Source organism: Lissotriton helveticus, chromosome 2_1, assembly GCF_964261635.1.
Source record: "Lissotriton helveticus chromosome 2_1, aLisHel1.1, whole genome shotgun sequence".
Taxonomy (NCBI): Eukaryota; Metazoa; Chordata; class Amphibia; order Caudata; family Salamandridae; genus Lissotriton; species Lissotriton helveticus.
Window position 1 is genome coordinate 805,225,905 of NC_136059.1, and position 23,611 is coordinate 805,249,515.

Consider the following 23,611-nt stretch of genomic DNA (forward strand, 5'->3'; position numbering starts at 1 on the left):
ATTACTTCGTAGAAAACCAACACTCGGTCCGGTTCCATGCAACATTATGGGAGGCTTACAAAACAGTTCTGAGAGGGCAGGCTATCTCCCTGATACTGGTCATAAGCATACTCAGCAACAACACATTGAGAGTATTGAGCAAGACATGCCTGGGGCAGAAGCAGATCATGTTATAGATCTGGGTGAGGAAACAACACACAGGGTACACTTAGCACAACAAGAGTATAGGGCATACGCATGGGAAGAGGCAAAAACAAACACACTAAAATGCAACACACTATCTATGAACTAGGGGATGAGGCGGAAAAACTCCTAGCATGGCTGGATAAAAAAGAGCAAGCTAGTAAATGGGTGGCGCAGCTCTGGCTCGAAGATGGCGGTATAACGACGGAGCCCCAGCAACTAACGGTGGCCTTAGCGATACATTATAAAAAAGTTTACACCCCAACAGCCACGTACACAGTAGAGGAAAATTTAGAATTCCTCTAAGACATAAAAATGCCCACGCTGTCCCCTAATGCGACTAAGACTCTAGAAAAGGACCTGACTACGGAAGACCTAGAGCTGGTAATAGACAGGAAAAGCATTAGGGCCCGATGGAATTCCGGTGGAATTTTATAAGAAAGCGGCACCTCGTATCATACCACATTTACTTAATATGTACACAGACAGTCTGGAACAGGGATCCTAACCAGGGATCAGTGCCTGGCCACCATAGTGGCAATTCATAAGCCAGGCAAGCCACCGCATGAATGTATGTCATATAGACCAATTTCTTTAATTAACGCTGAGGCGAAAATACTGGCAAAGGCACTCGCCATACGACTGCAGCCACATCTCGTCACTGTGATCCACTCTGATCAAACCGGATTTATGCCAAATCGGAACACGGCACTTAATCTGAGGCAGTTGCATGGGGTCATAGCACATAAAACTACTATAGAAGAGGATGCAGTTATTTTATTGCTGGATGCACGAATGGCGTTCGACCTAGTAGAATGGCCCTTCTTATTTGCGGTCCTTAGACACTTAGGATTTAGTCCTAAATTCTGCGCTTGGGTCCAGCTCCTTTATACACAGCTACTGGCGCAGGTTGTTGTGAACGGAAATATATCCACAGACTTCCCGTTAGGTAGAGGGACGAGACAAGGCTGTCCCCTATCGCCACTGCTCTTTGCACTGGTTTTGGAACCCCTGGCAGCATGGGTGCATCAGGACCCAGCCATACGTGGTTTGAAATGGGCCATGTGTTGGGAAGACCGCATTTCACTTTATGCGGACGATATACTGTTAAATTTGGCGTCTCCGACAAGCTCAATTCACTGCCTGTTAGATATATGCGCATCATATGGACGGGTATCAGGCTACACCATTAATTGGGCAAAGTCACTTCTCTACATACTGCACGGCTCCCCACCACGGCTACCACGGGGATGTGACATTCAAATACCTGATGGGGGATTTAAATATTGAGGGATATATGCAACACATGTTAAAACACAATTCATTGCTGAAAACCTCACAAAACCCCTAATGAGATTCCGCCGTGATGTTAAACACTGGCTCTCACACCTGCTAACACTACTGGGAAGAGCAGCCCTCTTTAAAATGATGGCGCTCCCCAGATTCCTATATGCACTAAAAAATACACCATTCCCCGTTCCTGCAAAGTATTTTATGGAGATAACTGCAGAAGTGACCAGTCTGCTATTGGACTATAAGGCGCTGCGCATAACCCTAAATAAACTCACGAGAAGCTGGTATGATGGTAGCATTGCCCTCCCTGATATAAAATTATACTATTGTGCCTCTCAGCTCTTTGTTATAAATCAATGGCTTCACATATCCCAGGATGACCCAGCATATCACATGGATAGGCACCTCCTCGGAGCTGCGGGGATTATGGGAGCACTGTACAACAAGGTCAGAACAAACAACCTTACAGGTCCGACAGCGCACACTAGCCAAATATGGTTTGCGGCGTAACGAACGATGGGTTGGGAGGGAGTAGCAACACAGGCCATGCCACTATGGGACACAAAAAAACTGGGCACACTTCGTAACACAAAGGGCTTTCGGCAGTGAAACCTGATAGGAATCTCGAAGGTTGGAGATCTATGGAAAAAGGGTGAAGTGATCACATTCGTTGAATTACTGACCACATATAATTTGGCAAAAACAGAAATATTCTGATACACGCAGATCAGACATGCACTCACGGCACTAATTCCACAAGGTACGCAGCTCAAAGAATCTTGACTACTGGAAGATAGACTCCTTATAGAACACCTCACCAAAAAGGCCATCTCACAAAAGTATTGGAAACTTATAAATAATCATCCAGATCCCACTGCTGGCTCTAAAAGCCAAATGGGATCAGGAGGTAAGTGAATTGGATGACGCAGATTGGCAAGAGGCACTTGCGTCTCCGAAAGAGGTTGCGATATCGTCCAAACTCAAGTTGGTACAATTAAATCCTGCATCGCACCTATTATATTAGGACACTCCTACACAAAATTAACTGAACAGACACACCACTCTGACACAGACAATGCGGGGCACCAGGTACATTCTTCCACACCCTCTGGCTTTGCCCGAAGGTTGCGGGTCACTGGACCGCAATGATGCGCACATTATCGCAAGTCACAAATTTTATGATTCTAGCATATCTCAACTACACAGCACAAGACTGGGTGACAGTGGGCATGACATTAACAAAGCGTAATATTGCGCAGCACTGGGGATCTCATCAAACCCCTCCCCTGCGCCAGTGGTGCAAAGATATGGACAGTGCTATGATAGTGGAGAAACCAGTTTATGTGCACAGAGGCTGTCCCAAAAAATGGACACGGGTGTGGGGAGGTTGGAATGTTTACCGTAGAAATATATATATGAACCCCCGCTCATAGAATCATTGTCGGAGACGAGTGATTGACTGGACCAAACTAAAAGACTGGATACGAGATGAAACATATGCCAATTGCCCACAAACTAAAGTCAGCACGAACCTCACCTACTACGATGTATCCGCTGGTGAACTAATGTATCCCCGACTGAGTCAAATTGTATGTACCGTCAAATATTACTAGAATGTATTTAATTGTTCTCGTAACTAAAATGTCAATAAAAAATGTTTTTTTTTTTAAATCCAATTTTCATGTGCTTTCTTCCGAATTTACACAGTATTAAATCGACAAGTCATAAATACGCCTATATATAGACATAACTATTTTAAAAACAATAAAAGTTCCATAATATATTTTTTGGGGAACAAACTGTATATGTCGAATAAAACTTAATCTAAAAACTGTCATAACTTGCATCATAACTTTTGACCATCCATTTACTTTTCTATGATAAACCTTTTTATGGCGTACATGTACTTCGCAATGGATATTGCAGTTTCAAGGTTTGGCATATCTGTAAGAAGTTCGAAAGCATGTGCACTCAAAACGGTACCATATTTTAAAAAGATGGGGTGTAAAAACTGTTTCCGCAGGGTTAGCACTTTTGGGCAGTCCACTAAGATGTGCAAATTATCGCATTTTGTACCCAGCCTGCATGTACATTCACCATCGGGTTTCAGCTTTAGAGCGTTAAACCTTGTGCAAGTTGCCAGTCAGTCAACAAAGCTTTATTTCGATATAAAATATCTTAAAAGCATTTTTACAATTAAAAACACATTTCATAATAAATATGGTTAAAAAAGAGAATTACATTAACAATCATTATTACAATGAAATAGTAAAAATTTATTAAACTATAACAGCTTTGATAAAGGCTTAAGAATTGATAACCATACAGATTCATCATAAAGCTTTCAATCTTATCAACCAAGCCCAACTTAAATATTTTGCCACCCCGCAAGCTAAGGTTGTATTTGCATCTGCTTGGAGGATTCTGAGAGCAGTAGAATGATTCCTGATCTCAAGCTGTCGGCAAACGGGTTTTAACCACTTCAGTCTGGGTTTGGTGTAAGCCGAACATACAAAGAAAAGGTGTGGAATATTTTCAACAACACCTACACAGTGTGGGCAATCAGCAGACGTTTGGTGGGGAGGCTTCCATTTACTTGTACGTTCATGAACAGGAAGAATTCCCATTCTAAACTGGATAAAGAGGGCCCTGTCTCTGGGTTTCTGAATGAAATCTAGGTAGGGCTCGAGATGAGGCACCAGCTTGTGCTGGCGGAACTCATCAGTCAGTCTACCTAGATTGGGATCTCTATGCTCCTGGTTATCAATCCATGCCCAGAATGTTCTCTTGATTTCTGCATTGGACAACGAGACCCCTGACTCCCATGCAGTATTAAGACCAGTGGCCAAGAGGAGCCTTTTTACATTTACTAGCCAACCAATCTTATGGGATCCCTGGAGGTTCATTACTTCTCTTAGGCCGTCGGCATATCTGGTTAACTCGGGGGTGCGCCATAGCCGAGCCCAATAAAAGAGGGGGCGCAAGGTAATTAAATCCTTAATCGAACGACGACCCAAGTCACTCAGAAGTGGCTTAGTGGGGGTTCCCCTGGGAAGCGAGACAAGCTCTCTGAAGAACTTATTTTCTGCTGTGACAAGCACGTCTACGCTACCGAAGCCCCAAAGTTCGGCTCAATATAATGCACAGCCCACGGCCTTTGCAGCGTACATCTCCAAGGCAGGGGCAATAGGCCTAGAGGTTGAGGCTTGGTGTTTCCTCCCTATCACCCCCACAACCCGTTTATGACTTAAAGCCATTTTTTCGATGTGTGGCTGCCATTTCAATTTATCTGAGATTCTAATCCCCAGATAGTCAAAAACTTTGACGCGCTCTAGGAGTGCCCCATCAAGTACAAGGGTGGATTTGGCCGACCTACTAGGATTAAAATAAAGGAGCTTCATTTTAGAGGTGTTAATTACTAAGCCCCTCAGTTCACAAAAGAGGCAAAACCGATCTAGTAACTTCCGTAAACCCGCTGGGGTTTTCGATACCAGCAGTGTATCGTCCGCAAAAAGTAAAGCGGGGATTTTGTCACCCGCTAAAACAGGAGCATCGGCATTAATTTCCGATAGAAAGGAAACAACCCCGTTTACAAATAGCGTGAATAGGGTTGGAGCCAATACGCATCCCTGGCGGACACCTCTATTCACGGGAATTTTATCTGTTTTTTGTTCCTGGGTGCCCCATCTGATACGGGCATAGTTTCCAGCGTGCATGCGGACCATGAGGTTCAAGCTGGGCGGGGGGAACCCCATCTCCTGCAAGACCAACCATAGGCGGTTTCGGGGAACCATGTCAAAGGCGGTCTTCAAATCAATAAATGCAAGATAAAGACCGCCCTTGCCAATGGTTACCACTTCCAGTGTAGAAGTACCAGCCTGAAGGCCTGGTCTATTGTACTTGTGCATGCCCTAAACCCTGCCTGAAATTGCGAAATGATATTATTCTCCTCAGCCCACGAAAGGATCCTCTCCAGGAGGACCCTGCCAACCACCTTCTGACCGGCATCAATAAGGCTTATTGAACGATAATTGGCAGGGTCCCCCCTGGACCCTTTCTTATAGATAGGGATTACTTCTGCCCCTTTCCAGGAGTTTGGGACTGGAGATCCTTCGAGCAGAGCATTAATCAGGAATACAAAATATGTGGCCCATTGCTCGGCATTAGCTCGAAATAAATCACCCGGTATACCATCTTGTCCTGGGGCCTTAGCTGTTACGATTTTATTTATAGCCGCCACCACCTCATTTTTCCCTATGGGGTCAAAGGAGCCCAAGTTGCAAAATATGCAAAGTGAGCACAGCTATGTGCGCACGCTCCAAAATAGTTTGATCTCGAATGTTCCCTTGAAATTGGTCTGGTAGCCTTCCTCATTCAGTGGAGCCAGAAAAAAAACGTACTGATGTTTCACCTGACATTGTTTTTTAGTCGACCTAGCAGCACGCATGTGCTGCGCTGTGAGGCGAGCTGTACCTACTTGGGGTGTTTAGGCCACGCCCACTACTTTCCATTTTTCTGCCTTTATGAGTTCCTTTACTTGTATTGGTAAACATTGTTTTTTGACCCACTTGTGAGTGTGTTTTTCACTTTGTGGCTTCTGCTACATGGTCCCTTACTTGTTGATTTGTGTATTGTTTGTTCAGCACACTCTTTTATTTGCTAAATAGGTCCTGTGCCATAAACACAGCTTAAACATGACTGCGCTATATTTTGTAAATACTTTTTTGACACAGTTTTTGCTGCCTGGGCAGCAGACAGCAGGCACGGGGCAGCTTTGCTAGCACACACCGGCCACACTCTTTTTTTAAATTTTCCTTTTACGGTCACAGTTTTACCAACAGTGAGACTCGAACCCTTTACAGCCATCACGGAAGAGTCCCTGGAGCGGAGGCGCGTGAGTGAGCAAGAGAGGCCCAAAGATAGGTGAGTTATTGTCCAGAACAGCGTAAGGCCTCAGCTGCGTTCTCTCACATTTTCTTACAGATCTACCAGTCCTCCAACCTGTTGCAATCATTCCACTCTTCTGGGTGGTCTTGCTTAACCATGCAATCTATCAAACTCCATGAACAGCTCTTTCAATCTGCTTCCTCTAGTTTCCCAAAACGTCCTTAGATTCATCCTGCTGTCCTTACGTTCTAAGGTGTTTCTTCAATATTTAATCCATAAGATCATGTATTGCCCTCCATATTTTGTTTTCTCACTCCTGCCCTTCTTCCGTTCAGTTTGTCTCTTTCTGCTCATCCACTTTTCCTTTTTACTTACCTTTAACTCACCAGACTTCCTCAACTGAAACCTTCGCGGGCTGTTTTTTCTTAGGGACATATTGGTTCCATCCCACTGGCTAAATGCTTTCTGTGAGTTGTAGTAAGTAAGCTTAGTTCCCTTCTGTTGAACCAACTGGGCAACACAAACAAAAACAGTTATTTAGTGAAAAAAGATCAGGACTGTAAACATTGTATCCCAGTGACATGGAATCACGCGCATACGTGGTCCTCGGTCGAAGATTTCCCAGGTTGATCCTCTAACGCCCCCTGTTCACCTTTTTCAATCACTCCAGTCACCCTATTGCCTCTACTATTCCCCGCATTCATCCTATACACTGTCTCCAGTCCACTCTTTTGTCTCACCAATGCCTCACTATTTTCTTTTACTCTTTTCCTGCTCCACTGTACCAGAGACAAGTTGTAGCATTTCCATGCAGCAGAATCTTCTTGGTACCACTTCATCCAGTTGATTGTCAATGCTGTTGTTCACTGCCTCAGGTACACCTCTTTACACCTCTTCCTAGACCACCAAAGTCATTTGTCCCACTGCCACTCTTACACTTACTCCATATAAAGTCCATGGATCCTGTTCCACCCACCCGTCTGACCAGAAGTTTGCCTGCTTTCCTCATCTCCACTAAACTCCCATGTACCTTTCGTCCCTCAGGGTCCCACTGCTGCCCGATTATCCTCCTGACCGTCTCCCTGCGGCCACTTTTCACATCCCGCTGCTTACGTCCGATATTACCCATCCCTTTTCTCCCAAGTTTCTCATTTCATGGTACCTCGTATTTCTCCTCTACGTTGTTAACAGTTTCACCCCTTGACCTCCCCTGCCCACATCTCTTGTTTGCCACCTTTCCGTATTTCGCTCGTTCGTGTTCCCTCTGGTTCCCCGTTTCTATTATCTCTGCTTCTGTTCATCATGCTGCCTTTAAAAAGATTTAAAAAAAACAATGTGTTCAACACATACACAAAACATTAAGCATAGCAGTCCTAAATGTGGAAACTAAACTTAATTAAATTATGCAAATATTGTGTAAACATTAAAATGAGAGTTAGAAGATTGATGGCCGGGCCCTTCAGACATTCCCCTCTTCTGCGCAACCATTTATTGGGGACTAAAGGTCAGCGAAAAGGAGGTTTGTGTGTGTATGGTCGTTGCCGCAATTGCCATTTGAAACTGGACACATTGGTATTGTGTTGTGCCGCATTTCTATAGCTTTTCTTATATCTTATGGGGCCCATTTTGCATGTGCAGACCTACACCATTGGGGTGTGCACGGTTGGTGCAGAGTGTTGTATTTGTTGTGGTCCTTGGTGTCGTGACTGAGTGACCAGAGAGATGCTTTTATCTCGTCTTGTGGTGCAGTGCATAACATTGTGATGGAGGTGGTAGTGTGAAAGCCTCACATAATATAATTATAATTTGTTGAGGTTTCTAATTTACTTTGCAGGTTTCATGCTATGATTCATGCTTTCTGTTACAAACTACAAAAAGAAAAATTGATGGACAGAATGCAGAATCAATATCTTAAATTCACCCCAAATCTGGGCCTCAATCCATTGTTCCATGCCATTCCAGTTTGAATCCAGCCATATGTAAATCAGTCTTGACCCTGTGCCCAATGGGAACAGTCCAGCCCGAACTTCCAGGCCTGGTCTTCGTGGACTGGAGATGAGCATCCTACGACTGGTGTTGGGGCTTCACCCCTCTTCAATCAGGATAGCTGGACTCCAGTGGCATGGAGAGCACGGGACCTACATCTGTGCATACCCTTCCCACTCGGGGCGACAAATGCAAAAAGAATAATTGATGGACAGAATGCAAAATCAAAGTCATACATTCACCCCAGTACAGAAATCTGGGCCCAAATCCATTGTTTCTTTTGCTCCCAGTCACATTCCAGTTTGAACACAGCCATATGCAATGATGGATTTTATCCAGACCTCTTGACTGGGGGTGAATGTTTTGATTGGTTCTGCAATCCGTCCACCAATTGTGTGTCTTTTGCTTTCTCACCCTAAGTGCGCAGGGTATGCCCAGACGTGGGATCCGGGCTCACAGTGCCACTGGATTCAAACTATCCTGGCTGATTAGGGGTGAAACTCCAAAACCGGTCCTATGATGCTTGTTTCCTTTCCAGGGAGGACCTGGCTTGGCAGTTCGAGCTGGACTGTTCCCATGAGGCCCAGGGTCAAGACTGATTTGCGTATGGCCAGGTCTAAACTTGGAAGGCATGGTGAGCAAAAGAAAGATGGATTTAATTCAGATCTCTTGACTGGGGGTGAATGTTTTGATTTGTTTTGTATTTCGTCCATCAATTGTGTGTCTTTTGCTTTCTTTCCCCAAGTGTGCCGGGTATGCCCAGACGTTTGTCTCGGGCTCACTGTGCCACTGGATTCAAGCTATCCTGGCTGATCAGGGATTAAACCCCGAAACCGGTCCTAGGATGCTTGTTTCCGGTCCAGGGAGGACCTGGCTTGGCTGTTCAGGCTGGACTGTTCCCATAAGGCACACAGTCAAGACTGATTTGTGTATGGCCTGGTCTAAACTGGGGTGTCACAGTGAGCAAAAGAATGATGGATTTAATCCAGATCTCTTGACTGGGGGTGAATATTTTGATTTGTTCTGCATTACGTCCATCAATTGTGTGTCTTTTGCTTTCTGTTACAAAATAGGCAGACATTTACCTGGATGGTCTTTGGTCTCGGTTTCCTGTCCTAGGACAGGGGGACACATCCCTTACCCATCGATCATCAGTGATACAAAATATTCATCAAAAAAGTAATACAAAATGATATTAAAAAACCGTTCAAATCTTTCAATTTGTAGAACTGACCCTCTTTAAATTGTTTTCATCTTTGATTTTGCTCTTGTTTTCTTTTACAAAAGTACAAATGCAATTAGAGCCTCAGCAATTTTTATATAAATGCAATTAGAAAGGACCATCTCCACATCAGTTCACCAGTGCAGCCCCACCTCAGCACCAGTGCAACCCCACCTCCGCAATTCAGCACCAACACAGCACCAATTCAGCATCAGCGCAGCATTATCTCAGCACAGCACCAACTCAGCATCACTCAGCACCACCACCTCAACATGACTCAGCACCACCTCAGCATCACTTGAGTCCACAACAGCATCAGCACAGCACCAACACATATACAGCACAGCACCACCTCATCAGTGCACCACCACAAGTGCAGCCCCACCTCAACATCGGTGCAGCACCACTTCAACGTCAGCACAGCATCACCTCAACATCAATGCATCACCACCAGCGCAGTCACACCTCAAGACCAGCACAGCCCCAGCTCCGCATCAGCACAGCATCTCAGCACAGCACCAACTCAGCACCACCACCTCAGCATGACTCAGCACCACCTCAGCATCACTTGAGCACCACAACAGTATCAGCACAGCACCAACACATATACAGCACAGCACCACCTCATCAGTGCACCACCACAAGTGCAGCACCACCTCAACATCAGTGCAGCACCACTTCAACATCAGCACAGCATCACCTCAACATCAATACATCACCACCAGCGAAGTCACACCTCAAGACCAGCACAGCCCCAGCTCCGCATCAGCACAGCATCTCAGCACAGCACCAACTCAGCACAACCTGAGCACCAGTTCAGCACCACCACCTCAGACCTCAGCATGCCTCAGCCCCACAGCATCACTCAGCACCACCTCAGAATCATCTCCGCACCAGCACACCACCACCTCTGCACAACCTCAGTATCACTCTCTGTCTGCCCTCGGAATCTGGCATCTGTTGATTCTCCCCTGATGTCCGTCCGCTGCTCATGTTGTAATTCAGGTCTATTTCCCAACCTCCACCCTCACGTTGTTTATGCCTCCCCCCCCCCCCATGACAAAAAAAACTATAACAAACAAGCATTAGAACAGGGAAGAACTTGCCAGCTTTGCAAGGACAAAACGCTAGAAGACATTTTATGTGTTAATTCTTGTTTTAATAGGGTCGTTTATTGTATATAATTTCTTGGTTATATATATGTATAAGGTAACAAAAACGCTCATAACACTTTTTTATTACAACTTTTCAACATGCTGCACAGCAACCTCACTGCTCTACAACATAGTTTAAAGACATTGGCAAAGCCAAAAGCTCTGGCTATACACTTGTAAGGTCCTCAAGGTGCGACCTATTGGTTATGGCAATGCTTGTTAGCCTGCAGAGCCTGCAGAGCCTGAGAAGCCCTGAGTGCAGGGTGAGTGCGGGGAGACGGTGCGTCTCTGTATTTTTTGTGAGATATAATCTCATGGTTTCAGTTTCATTTTCATCTATACGTTTAATATATGGGTTGTGTATTTTATGCCATTGCTATTTGGATGCGATGACTTAAAGTTTAATCATCAATTCAGTTTGGATTTGACTGTGTATTCTTAGTAGTATTTTCACTGGTGTTTCTGCACCTCTCCTATTACTTTTATTTGTTTTATTTGTGTACAATGTTTGGTGCAGACTTCTGGAGCTTGAGTGTGCGGAGGTGAGAGTGTCGAATGAGCTTAACAGAAATTAAGAAGGGAGGCTTTAAAACACAGGAGTTGCTGGGAGAGACATGGTGGGGACTATCATCTTTGTGTAATAGGTCTGTTTAAGCTTTTGCTGTATTTCAAAATGTCACTTTAAAAGTGCAGATGTAGGGGCAAGGGAACCTGTGCGTGAAAGATCCACCTCTAAAGGGCATAAGCCTTGCAGGTTGCATGGATATGCTATTGAATGAGGCTGAACTCAAGTTGTAAGGGGTAGATCTCAGACTACTTCATGCATTATACATATTGAACCTCTGCTGGAGCTATACTTTCCAATCATTTGAACCCGGAGGTCTCCATCCTGAAGTGATAGGCCCACGTTACTTCTCCTGGGGCATGTAGGCTCAGCATTGTGTTGCCTATTATGTTACATTGGCGGATTTCCAATAATTCATGTGCACCATTTCTATGAGGATGATAGAAGATAGATGCTATTGCATTTGAATTGAATTATTGAATAGCAAGTACAAATACCTACCTACACGTAGCATGTAGCACTTTGGAGAGGTGGGAGGGTTTAGGACCGTGATTCAGGATCTGCTGAAACCAGAAGCAGCAGTATCCGAGGTCAGCGGTCTAGTGGCTAATGCTCAACACGGGCAGCCATAAAAACGGGGCCGCAGTGTGGCCGCGTCGAAGGCACGTCAAAGGCAAGCCCATTCCCGACTGGGGCCAAAACCCCTGCATCTCCCATCTCAGATCAACACAGTCGGCTTTGCTACCCGAAAGAGAAACTCACAGAACTAGCAGACTGCTTGCCGGGTAACAAGACACATTGTATGAAAGCCTCTCCAGGGAACACAAGGGGTCTCTTCTCATGCCTTTGCTGCAAATGGTGTAACCAGGTAGCCCCAGATTGGTTGCAGAGCTCAATCATCCAGAACAGCCCTGAACTGCTAGGTCAGTGCCCAAACACTCCCTTGAGATATGGGATGTACTAACCGAGACAAAGCCCGACCTAGCTTTCATCACGGAGACCTGGCTAGATGACAAGAACTCGCCAGATGTCGCCATTGCCCTTCCAATTGGCTACAAGTTAATGAGACAGTACAGAATGGGCCTGAAAGGAGGGGGTATAGCCCTGCTTTTTAAGGACTGTTCCACATGCCTCCATGAAACAGTGGTTCAGCTGGGGAAGCATGACATTTTAGCGTTCCAACTATTAAACGGTGTCCACAAAATACTCGAGGTCCAACTGCCTTTAACCCTTCCGGTTATAAACCGGATTTCAGTACTCAACTCCTTACTCAGCTGTTTCCCTCATGCTTAAAACACAGGCATTATGTATTAATAGGAGACTTTAATGTCGACTTTGAAGATGCTAACAACCAAGTCGTAAAACAACTAGACAATGACATGCAGATTTTGCAATTAAAACAGTGGGTTAGGGAACCCACACTTATTGCCGGGCACACCCTGGACCTTCCGTTTTCCAACACAGAATCCACCAATATCCTAGAAGTAAGGCCCCTATCGTGGACAGATCACTCCCTGATCTCCTTTACTCTTAGGCTATCGGCAAAATTAATTTGCCCCCAAATACCATCAGCAGTGGTAAAAAGAGCCTGGAGGCTAGTTACCCCTCACACATTTGAGCACCATTTCTCTCTAAAAGACCCAAATGTCCTGATGTCACCGCTTGTACAAATGAGCGCGGAAAGCTGCCAAGCAGAAATCTCCAATACACTGGACCAATGTGGCCCTAGACTAGGGATCAAATCCCAAGGAAGAACAACATCTGAAAAATGGTACTCAATTGATTTCAAAATACTGAAGAGAAAGTGCCAAGCACTAGATAGAGCACAGGTGTAGATTATCTAAACAGGACATGGATAGATTGTCATATAAAGCGGAAATGATAATCTACAATAATGCTATTAAAAACGCCAAGAAGACCTACTTTGCAAAGCGTGTAAACAACAATAGCAATTCACCTAGGGAGATCTATAAAATAGTTAAAGAGCTATGTAACCCATCTAGCATGTCCCAAGTCCTGTCCCCCTCAACAGAGTGCTGTCAGGCAATCAGCAAATGTTTTGCTGATAAAATCTCTGTGATCTATTCCTCATTCAGAGATCAGCATCCACCAGATGATAATCGACTGGGAAAGCCTAGACCCTCACCCTGAAGCCCAATCCTATCTCAGTAACGTTGACCCCTTTACAGAGGAGCAGGTCGCGAAAGCAATGCCTGAAGTTAAATCGGGTTCCCCACTCGACCCATGCCCTCATTTCATTTGTGTCCTCATGTAACAAACCGGTGCTATGTAAAACGCACGGATACCCGATATCTTCGGGTCTAGTTCGTGCTATATAAAACTAAAACTAAAATTTTAAAAAACTACTATATGCCCTTACGTAACCCGCATATTTAACCAATCCTTACAGACTGCAGTATTTCCAGAGATCTGGAAAAAAGCCACTGTAGTTCCCCTACTAAAAAAAAGTGGGCACAGATGTTCAAAACCCGGCAATCTATTGACCAATATCTCAGCTTTCATACCTATCTAAAATAATGGAGAAGCCGGTAAATAAATAATTAACCAACTACCTCGAGACCAACGAGCTCCTGGATCAAACCCACACTGGCTTCAGAACCACAAATAGCACTGAAACCACCCATCTGGCAGTACTAGATAATATTAGATCATTGATCGACTGGATAAAGCCGCTGCTCTGATCCTGCTGGATTTATCAGCCGCTTTTGACACTATCTCACACGACCTCCTGTTGAAAACCCTTCATAAAAAGGGTATACATTCTAGAGCCCTTCAGTGGCTTTGCTCCTTTTTTAAGCAATAGAATACAGACAATACAACGGGGACATTTTCCTCAAACCCAAAATCCATTGAGTATGGTGTTCCACAGGGAGCTTCCTTTAGCCCCACACTCTTTAATATCTATGTGTCTTCGCTGGCCAAGATCAGCAAAAAATGGGGAATCAGTATCTGCTCTTATGCACATGACACACAACTGCTGATTGCTCTTGATGGGCACGAAGACATGAGGATTAGACTAACCAGCTGCCTCTCGGATATGGCGGACTGACCATTACCTGAAACTAAAAGCAGACAAGTCAGCGATTCTACTCTTTGGAGGAGCACATATAGTCTGGAATGCAACCTGGTGGCCCGCATCGCTGGGTAAGCCACCTGCACCCAAACAGGTTGCACAAAACCTAGGCATAATCATTGACAATGCACTAACCATGCAAGACCATGTCCGTGCACTCTATGGGAAAAGCTTTGCAAAACTTAAACTGCTAGAAAGTCTCTTTATATGGATCCCTCCGGAGTGTAGGCAAACCATCATCCAAGCCTTGCTCATAAGCAAATTGGACTACGGGAATGCATTTATGTAGGCATGGCAGACTACCTCTTCACTCGCCTGCTGATGGTCCAGAATGCGGCTGCCAAGCTGGTGTGCAACAAGAGCAAATACAGCTCGGCATCAGAATGCATGAGGACGCTCCATTAGCTTCCTGTGCGACAAAGGGCTAAATTTAAACAGCTAGGCCATGCACACAAAGTTTTACACCATCTCGGCCCCAGAATTCTTTAAGATAAAGTTGAATTCTACGTGCCCACACGGAACCTAAGGTCTTGCCAGCAGGCACGGGTAAAACCTAAATGCATCAAGAGGATCAAGGCAGGGGGTCGCTCCTTTTCACAACTAGCGTCAACCCACTGGAATGAACTACTACTAGACCTTCGGCTTACCGATGACCACCTGACATTCAGGAAAAAATTGAAAACTCATTTGTTTCCTAGGGCCTGGCTAGTAATTTAGAGACCTTTTCTCAGTACTACGCTCTCACTTAGGATGGGTTCTCCTTAGTGCTGTGATATCCATACGGATGAATGTTGCGCTGGATAAATAAATAAATAATTAAACAGTCCGGATCAGCAGCAGAAAGAGATGGGGATCATGCGTTTTGTCATGACATTTAAGTTGCAGTTTCTGACAAATGTGCTGCTATTGATGGAGCGAGATAGAAAACAAAATTTTGTTTAAACTCGCAAAGTCACATTTCCATAACATGAATAAAATTATTAATGATTTGTGATATGTTGTGCTAATACAACCTAGATTAAACTTTACACGTGGGGGGACTAACATGTGTGCTCATAAACGTGCATAAATGTTGCATCTTTTTGTTCGTGCAAAATAATAAAATAATTTATTGTTTTCGTTTTTGTCATTACTAACTGCTGCATATTTAAAATAAGCATGTGCTTGTTTTGCTTTTTCTTGTCTGTGTGATGTCATTTCTACTATTCTAGGTGCATATGGGTCTCATAGAAAAACGGAGACTGGTAAATATAAACGCTGCTTTATTTGTTTGCAATGGCTAGGTAACATTTTGATTAATCGGGTGGGTTAATTATTTAGTAAACCATGGGGTGGCTACAGAATATACTTTATTTCTTACATTAATACTTTTCTTGTGTTTGTTTTATACTAGAAATCATAAGTTGCCTGCTTTTGAGGCCTAGCTATTTGAGCCGCAAAATAAAAGCTGATCTGTAATTCTGCAGAAAGTCACGAGACACCCATTCTGAATTAAAACGTTTATTGAGGCTGCATTCACAAAGCGAAAACTGATGAGCTGACATCATTCTGTCGGACATGGCCAAGGTCGAAAGTGAACTTTTTGTCAGTCCTTAACTTGGCATCCGCGGAAGTTGTGCTGTAAAACTATGGAAGCTGCGAGGATGTCTTATTACAAAGTTGCAATCGCAGGAAGCCTTTGGCTTCACGTGGAAGAGACAATGGTCTTTGTAAGACATGAGTTTGTGGAACTTTTTAAGAATCGGGTGACATGTCACTTGTCACTCTCAGCCAATGGGACGTCGAGTAATACTGAAAACTTTCCTTTGCTAGTTTAGTTAGCGTAGAAAGGTATAAAAAGTCAAGCCCTTAGGGTTGGGCTGGCTGCTGCTTTCTGACTTTCCGATGAGGGTGATGTGCTGCTGGACTTTGCGTGGAACATGTAAGAATCCTCAAAGATCTTTACTTTAATTTCTGTCTATTTAGTTCAGTTAGGGAAATAGGTTTTAGAAATGCTAAACTTTATATAATTTCTTTAAAATTGATTCCATTGCTTAAATTGTATTTTTCTCATATTTCTTACCATCATGCTTGCTTTATTGCTAATAAAATTCATTTATAAAACTTACAACTTATATACCATAATTTAGAAAATAAAATCTTACTTTTGACAAACAAGCTGGTCTTGGTTATTTAGAAGTATAGGTTACCTTTAGCTAGATCACGTCGCCTATGGTGGTCGTTTAAATGGTTGGGTTTTATTCTAATGACAATATTCTTTCTGCAAATGTATAAAATGTTTATAGTTTGTAAATAATGTGTATATAGATTTATTTGACCACCTGATTCAGTAGGCCCAAAAATATATCAGGTTCATAAATGGGTCCATGTTTAGTTTAGAATTTTGTTTATAGGTTATGAAATTGGGTAGCGTTGTTTATGATATATTTTCTATAGCCCGCTGGATCAATTATCTGGTAGCAGAGGATGGTTGCTAAGCGGTAACCAAGGTAACATGTTGGTTGCTAAGGATTGCGTCATGGTATGCAAATAGGATTAATGTTTTAACACTTGTTAAGTTCGTTTTTCGTGCCTATCTGTAAGCTATACCGGTATAGATTGTGTGGCGAGAAATTAGTCACGCAAGCCATCTGTTCGTTTGTAGTGATATCGCCGAGTATCACAAGAGGTATCGCCGTGTACCATAGTGTTGTCGCCGAGCAGCACAGTTTTAGGGCTAGGTCTGAATCTTGTATAGTGAGGATTTTCTAAGAAATCAAAGCAGCATGAGAATAGGGACAAAGCGCCTTCCATAAAACTCACTGTGATGAGAGTATTAGTTATATCCAAGCTTGAGTGAAGGGTAAAATTTAACGTCGGTGCATGATTATCTATAAACAGGTTAGAGTCCTGTACGGGTACATGTTTCATATCTATAAACAGGTGAGAGCCCTGTACGGATAACGTCGTTATTTTGCTAACGGTGCATGATTTCTATAAACAGGTGAGAGTCCTGTACGGATTTCGTGTGTGTTTGAATTTAGGGAATTTTCCGTGTAAAAGTGCGAGTTTGAATTGTATTTTATGTTCAAGTGGAACTCTTAGAACTTTCACTTCGCGGTGGGTTCAGAGCAAAGCGAGTGCATAATTATACGTGTTAGAAGGGTGGGGTAAGGTTACTCTACTGACAATTGAATATTATCCTTAGTGTGAATAGCGCCGTCTATTCCGAAGTGTGGATACTTGAATGTGTGTAAACTATCCTAATTAGTGAAACGAACAGATGTTGTCTTTATAAGTCATTGTTAAAAATTAATTTACACTGAAAAGTGTTCTTAAAATGGCGCTGTGAAAAGATTTTGTGAAGGAGGGGTAAGCGCCAGGAGTGAGAAGCGAGAAACCGCAGCTGCTGTGTACGTCACAGAGCCGCGCTGGGATTGGGTGACCTACGTCACAAGCTGTATTCTGATTGGCTCCTGAGTCTCTGACGGCCTGTGAGCTGATTGGTCCTTAGGAAAATCTCCAAAATTATTGGTTGAGCAGGAAACTGACGTAGCTCAACTGCCATTGGCTTGTTGGTGTGTTTCGCGCACGGATTGGTTGTTTTGCGGAACATCCCGGAAATATTTTACGAACGATTTTGTGAATTAAATTTAACTTTTAAAAATGAGTTATCATTTTAAACATGTTGAGAAAAAGACAACATTATTTCAGAAATTTAAGAATTTATTTTCACCTGACAAGAAAATCGAAACGCGAGGTGGTAAACTACTTCATAAGTATAAAACACCTGCAGCGTACATGGAAGGTGAATATGGATATCATACTGTCTTATGGTTCGACAGTTGGAAACGTTATACTAAAAACGATGGTGTTTTGGCTTGGCCTGATGATGGTTCATTTAATGTAAGAGTTTTAAGAAACTTACGAGAGAAAATGAATGCTCTTGTTCCAAAACCGAGACCAACTCAATTTGAAGCTTTAGTTGAGTGGGAAGATGAGATGTATCAGTTACAAAGAGAAGCTAGTGGAATTAAAAGACCTTCTAAAAATCCATCATGGAAAAGAGAAACTCATGAAGATAGATTACGAATGTGGAGACAGGGAAACATGAGTGAAGGATTGTATTTAATTCATGAAATGGTAATGGGTTCTCCTACAGGAAAATCTATGGAAAGTGAATCTGAAGATGCAATTATGGAAGAAATATATACAACTGCTAAAAATAAACAGCCTAATCAGCCTTTGAGACCTCCTAGATCATGGTCTACTCCGGTGGTTTCTACTGAAACTTCACCGAGTGCACCTCCAATTAATGAAGCTCCTAAACTTTATCCAAATAATTGTGAAATCACTGAAACTCCTAGAAGATCAGAATTTGAGAATGCTCGAAATGAGGGTAGACATTTTTCAATGACTCCAAGAGCAAGGGAACCTCCAAAAGATTATACAAGAGAGACAAGAAATGTTGAGGATGATGATTATAATGAATACTTAAGGTCTAAAGAAGAATTAATCAAAAGAATGACAAAAGGCATGGAAGCTGTCACAGTTCCAGTAACAATAGGTCCTGTTCAGCCTGTATTTGATCAAAGAAACACAAACAAAACTGGATTAACTATTCCTTTAAATACAGAAATTCAAAAGCCTGCTGAAAAATTTTATTCAGATTTGACAGAATTAAACACTTCTAGATCGAGAATGCCTGATTTAACCTTTAATGAGGATTTATCTCCAAAAACACCAATGGGTGCTATGTCAGATGTAGGGAGTCCTGAAGTCAGGGTAACCACACCGAAGCTTGATGTGGCCAAATTAAAAGCAAATATTGAAGAATTAATAATTGGAACAATTGGCCCAGATAGTTTAAATTACTATCGGGATGATGAACTACTATTCATTTGCAAAAGTATTCAGTGGAAAACGAAAAATAAATATGATCAATTAGAGGATCTAGCTGCAGAACTTGAAATCGATGTGAGTAAACAAAAGAATTTTGCAAAACATTACAGATTAGATTTCTCAGAAAGCGACATTGAGAGTTTGAACTCAATGGGAAGAATAGTTCACATTAAAGATTTGATTGTCTATATCAAAAAGCTAGGAGAACTGAACAAATGGAGAGTGAAATGGACTAAAAGGAAGGAAGATGAAAGATTAGAAAAATTGTCAAAACAATTTCCAATGAGAGAAGTTGCAGGTGGAGGATATGTTCATGTCCCATGGTCGAGACAGGACATTCTGTTATTCACAAATGACTTTCCAAAATTAAGAGAGAAACCTGTTGAGTGGTACAGACAAGTCGATAGATTTATCAAAGTGTCAAAAGTTCTGTGGATTGATTTGGATGGATTTTTTGACATTGTTGTTCCATCTGATCTTTGGACAGAATGTAAAATATCTATTAGTTGGCCAAAAACAGAACCTGAGCGAATTAAAGAAACAGGTGCCCCAAATCCACTCGTAATGGATTTTTACGAGAAAGTAATTGTTTGGATGAAAAACAAAATTCCACCCAAAGAAGTTGATTGGGTTAAAATAGAGAGAACAGAGCAGGAAACAAAAGAATCAGTTCATTCTTTTTATGAAAGACTACTGTTAATCTTTAAACAATACAGTGGTTATGAAAAATTAGATGAGAAAGACATGAGTCATTTTATCTATAGATTTGTTTATGGACTAAAACCTGAAATTGGAGAAATGATCAGAACTAGTATTGTCGGATGGCAAGCACTATCTATTGATGATATTCTGAGAAAAGCAAAATATTGTAGCGATGAATTAGAAGTAAAACAGAAGAAGCTGAAGGAGAAAGCCATGTGGGCACAGGTAAAAGTGGCTGAGCAACAGATTGCCAGCATGGGAAATAAGAACACTAATTTTGTACAAACTGGAAATACGAACCAAATACAAGGAAAGTTTAAAGGTAATAATTTCCAAAAGAAATTTAGCCCAAAGATAGAAGAGCTGAAACAAAGATTACCTTGTTTTAATTGTGGCGAAATTGGACATTGGAGGGACGAGTGTCCTCATCCTCCTAGAAACTTAAAGAATCCCTTATTGAATCCACAGATGCAGAATGGTGTTAACGTGCAGCAACAGCTACAGATGCAACAGGGGTTAAATGAATTTAATATTCAGCGACAGTTACAACAACAGCAACAACAACAGGTGAATAATCGTCAAGACCAATTGCCACAACCACCTTTTCCGAATTGTGGGGGAGTTCAAAAATATAATCCAAACGTGGGATTTCAGGGATGTGAACAGGTAATAAAACCACAAAAACAGCAAAAGCAACAAAGGGTTCAAATGCAAAATGCTTCACAACAGTTTTTATTAACAGAAAGCCAAGACAGTGATTCTGATGATTATTGCTGACGGTGCCCGAGAGAGGAGGAAGAGTGTGTTGTTGGAGCCACTCTTGAGGTTGACCAGTCTGGTCCTTATGTAAACGGGAAAGTTAATGATGTAGACATTACTTTTCTAGTGGACACTGGTGCTACCCGTTCTACTGTTAGATCAGTGGAAATTGAAAACCTACCTCTCTCTGGGGATACCATCCAAGTTGTCGGAGTAAGTAATCAGCAAATTAAAACAGACTTAACTGATCCAGTACCAGTTGAAATTGGAAATTACAGAGACAAACACAGATTTGTGGTTTGTAATAGTAGTCCAGTAAATCTATTAGGCAGAGACATCCTATGTAAAATGAATTGCAGAATATATTGTTCTCCTGAAGGAGTTGAATTACAAACAATGGAGGAAGATGGTTTGTACAGAATGACAATGATGATGATGGAAGCAGAAGAAACAAAATTGTTTCCTGAATTTGAAGAAAAAGATTTACCTGAAGAGCTAAAAGAAACAGTGAAATCTGAGATATGGGATTTTACTGGGAATGAGATGGGTCTGATGAAAAACGTAGATCCTGTTAAAATTGCATTGAAGCAGGGAATAGAATTTCCAAACACTCCACAATATAAAATGAAAACAGAGACAATTGAAGGTATTACACCTGTAATTGAAAAATTAATCAAGCAAGGTGTATTGGAAGAAATGAAGAGTAGCTCTTGTAATTCACCAATTATGGGAGTTAAAAAGGCTAACGGAACATTTAGGATCGTACAAGATTTGAGAAAGGTTAATCAAATTGTTATTCCATGTTGTCCTGTGGTTCCAAATCCAGCAGTAATTCTATTTCAGATTCCATATGATGCTGAATGGTACACAGTCATTGACCTTTGCAATGCATTCTTTACTGTTCCTCTACACCCAGACAGTTATGAAATCTTTGCTTTCAGATTCCAAGGTAAGACCCTTGGATGGACAAGAATCCCTCAGGGCTATACTGAAAGTCCTTCAATCTTTAACGAACTGTTAAAAAGATCATTAGAAGATTTAGACTTACCAGGTAGGTCTACGTTGGTGCAGTATATTGATGATTTGTTAATTGCTGCTAAGACAAGAGAAAATTGTGTAACAGACACAATAATTCTGTTAAATCGCCTTGCAGAAGAAGGACATAAAGTGTCCCCAGCAAAACTACAGTTTTGCAAACAGGAAGTAAAATATCTTGGTCACAGAATTGCAAAGGGAAAAAGACAAGTAACAATAGAGAGAATAAAAATGATTCAAGCAATGTTACCGCCAAGAACACAAAGACAGGTCAGAATGTTCCTGGGAATGGTAGGTTACTGTCGACAATGGATAAGTGGATTTTCAGTAATTGCGAAACCACTACAAAGACTGACCAAATCAGATGTAAAAGATCCAATTATTCTCAATGATGTTGAGATGGAATCTTTTGAGAACTTGAAAAAGAGCTTATGCCAAGCTCCTGCTTTGGGTATGCCAAATTATGAGAAAGATTTTGAACTGTATTGCAGTGAGAGAGAAGGATGTGCATTATCTGTGTTAATTCAGAGACATGGAAACCTAAAGAAACCTATTGCATATTTCTCTGCAGTTCTTGATCCAATTGCAAAAGCATTACCAGGTTGTTTGAAAGCAGTTGCAGCTACAAGTATCAGTCTTGAACAAAGTGAAGGAATCATTATGGGATTTCCTGTGAAAGTTTTTGTGCCTCATTCAGTTGAAATATTACTGACAAGAGGTAAGACTCAACATTTAACAAGTAGCAGATTGACAAAGTATGAGAAAATCATACTAGGAGCAGATAATGTTTCGATTTCAAGATGTTTGAATCTGAATCCTTCTACATTACTGCCTGATTCAGAAATCGTTAATGACATTGAGACAGAACATGAATGTTTAGATGTCATGGAATTCTGCACTAAACCCAGAAAAGACATCAAAGACAGACCTTTGCCTGAATCGGATTTTGTCTACTTTGTAGATGGCTCATGCTTAAGATCCGAAGGTGGTGTCTTGAAAGCTTCATACTCAGTTTGTACAGTCGAAAACATTAAAGAGGCATCATGTCTTGAAGGAGTTCGTTCAGCACAAGTGGCTGAATTGATTGCTTTAATTCGTGCATGTGAAATATCAAAAGATATAAGGGTTACCATCATTACTGATAGTCAGTATGGGTACGGAGTTGTACATGATTATGGACAACTCTGGTCACAGAGAGGATACATGACATCAACAGGGTCACCAATTAAAAATGCAGTTTTCATTAGAAGATTAATTGAAGCAATACAATTGCCAAAAGAAATTGCCATAGTCAAGTGTGCAGCACACACTAGAGGGACTGATTATATTTCCAAAGGAAATGCCTTCGCAGATGAAACAGCAAAGTACTGCGCAAGGAAAAATTATTCTTACAATCGGAATAGAAGTACAGAAACTGATTCAAATTCATTAATGCTAACAACTATTGTAGAAACATGGAATGAGATTAGAGATTTACAAAACGAAGCAGATGATGAAGAAAAAGACCAGTGGTTAAGATCAGATTGTAGACAACGTGATGAAGATGGAGTGTGGGTTTACAAAGATGGGAGAGTAGTTTTACCAAATTGCATGATTTCTGACATGGCCAGATTATATCATGGTCCTGCACATTTAGGAAGAGATTCTATGGTCAGACTGTTTAAAGAAACATGGTTCAATACCAAATTTAGAACCATTGCAGAATCTTTTTGTCAAAGGTGTTTATCATGCCAACAAATGAATCCAAACAGAAAATCAGTGGTGGGGACAGGAATAATTGGTCGAGAGGGTGGTCCCTTCACCAGGTTACAAATAGATTTCATTGAAATGCCCTTACACAACTGTTTGAA

The 23,611-nt window shown here is 42.0% G+C and overlaps 1 protein-coding gene across 2 annotated transcripts in view; it reads left to right on the plus strand.

Annotated features, from left to right (window-relative positions):
* Nucleotides 1-23,611, plus strand: part of COMMD10 (COMM domain containing 10) — a 1,018,276-nt gene that overhangs the window by 688,978 nt on the left and 305,687 nt on the right. The window lies entirely within an intron of this gene.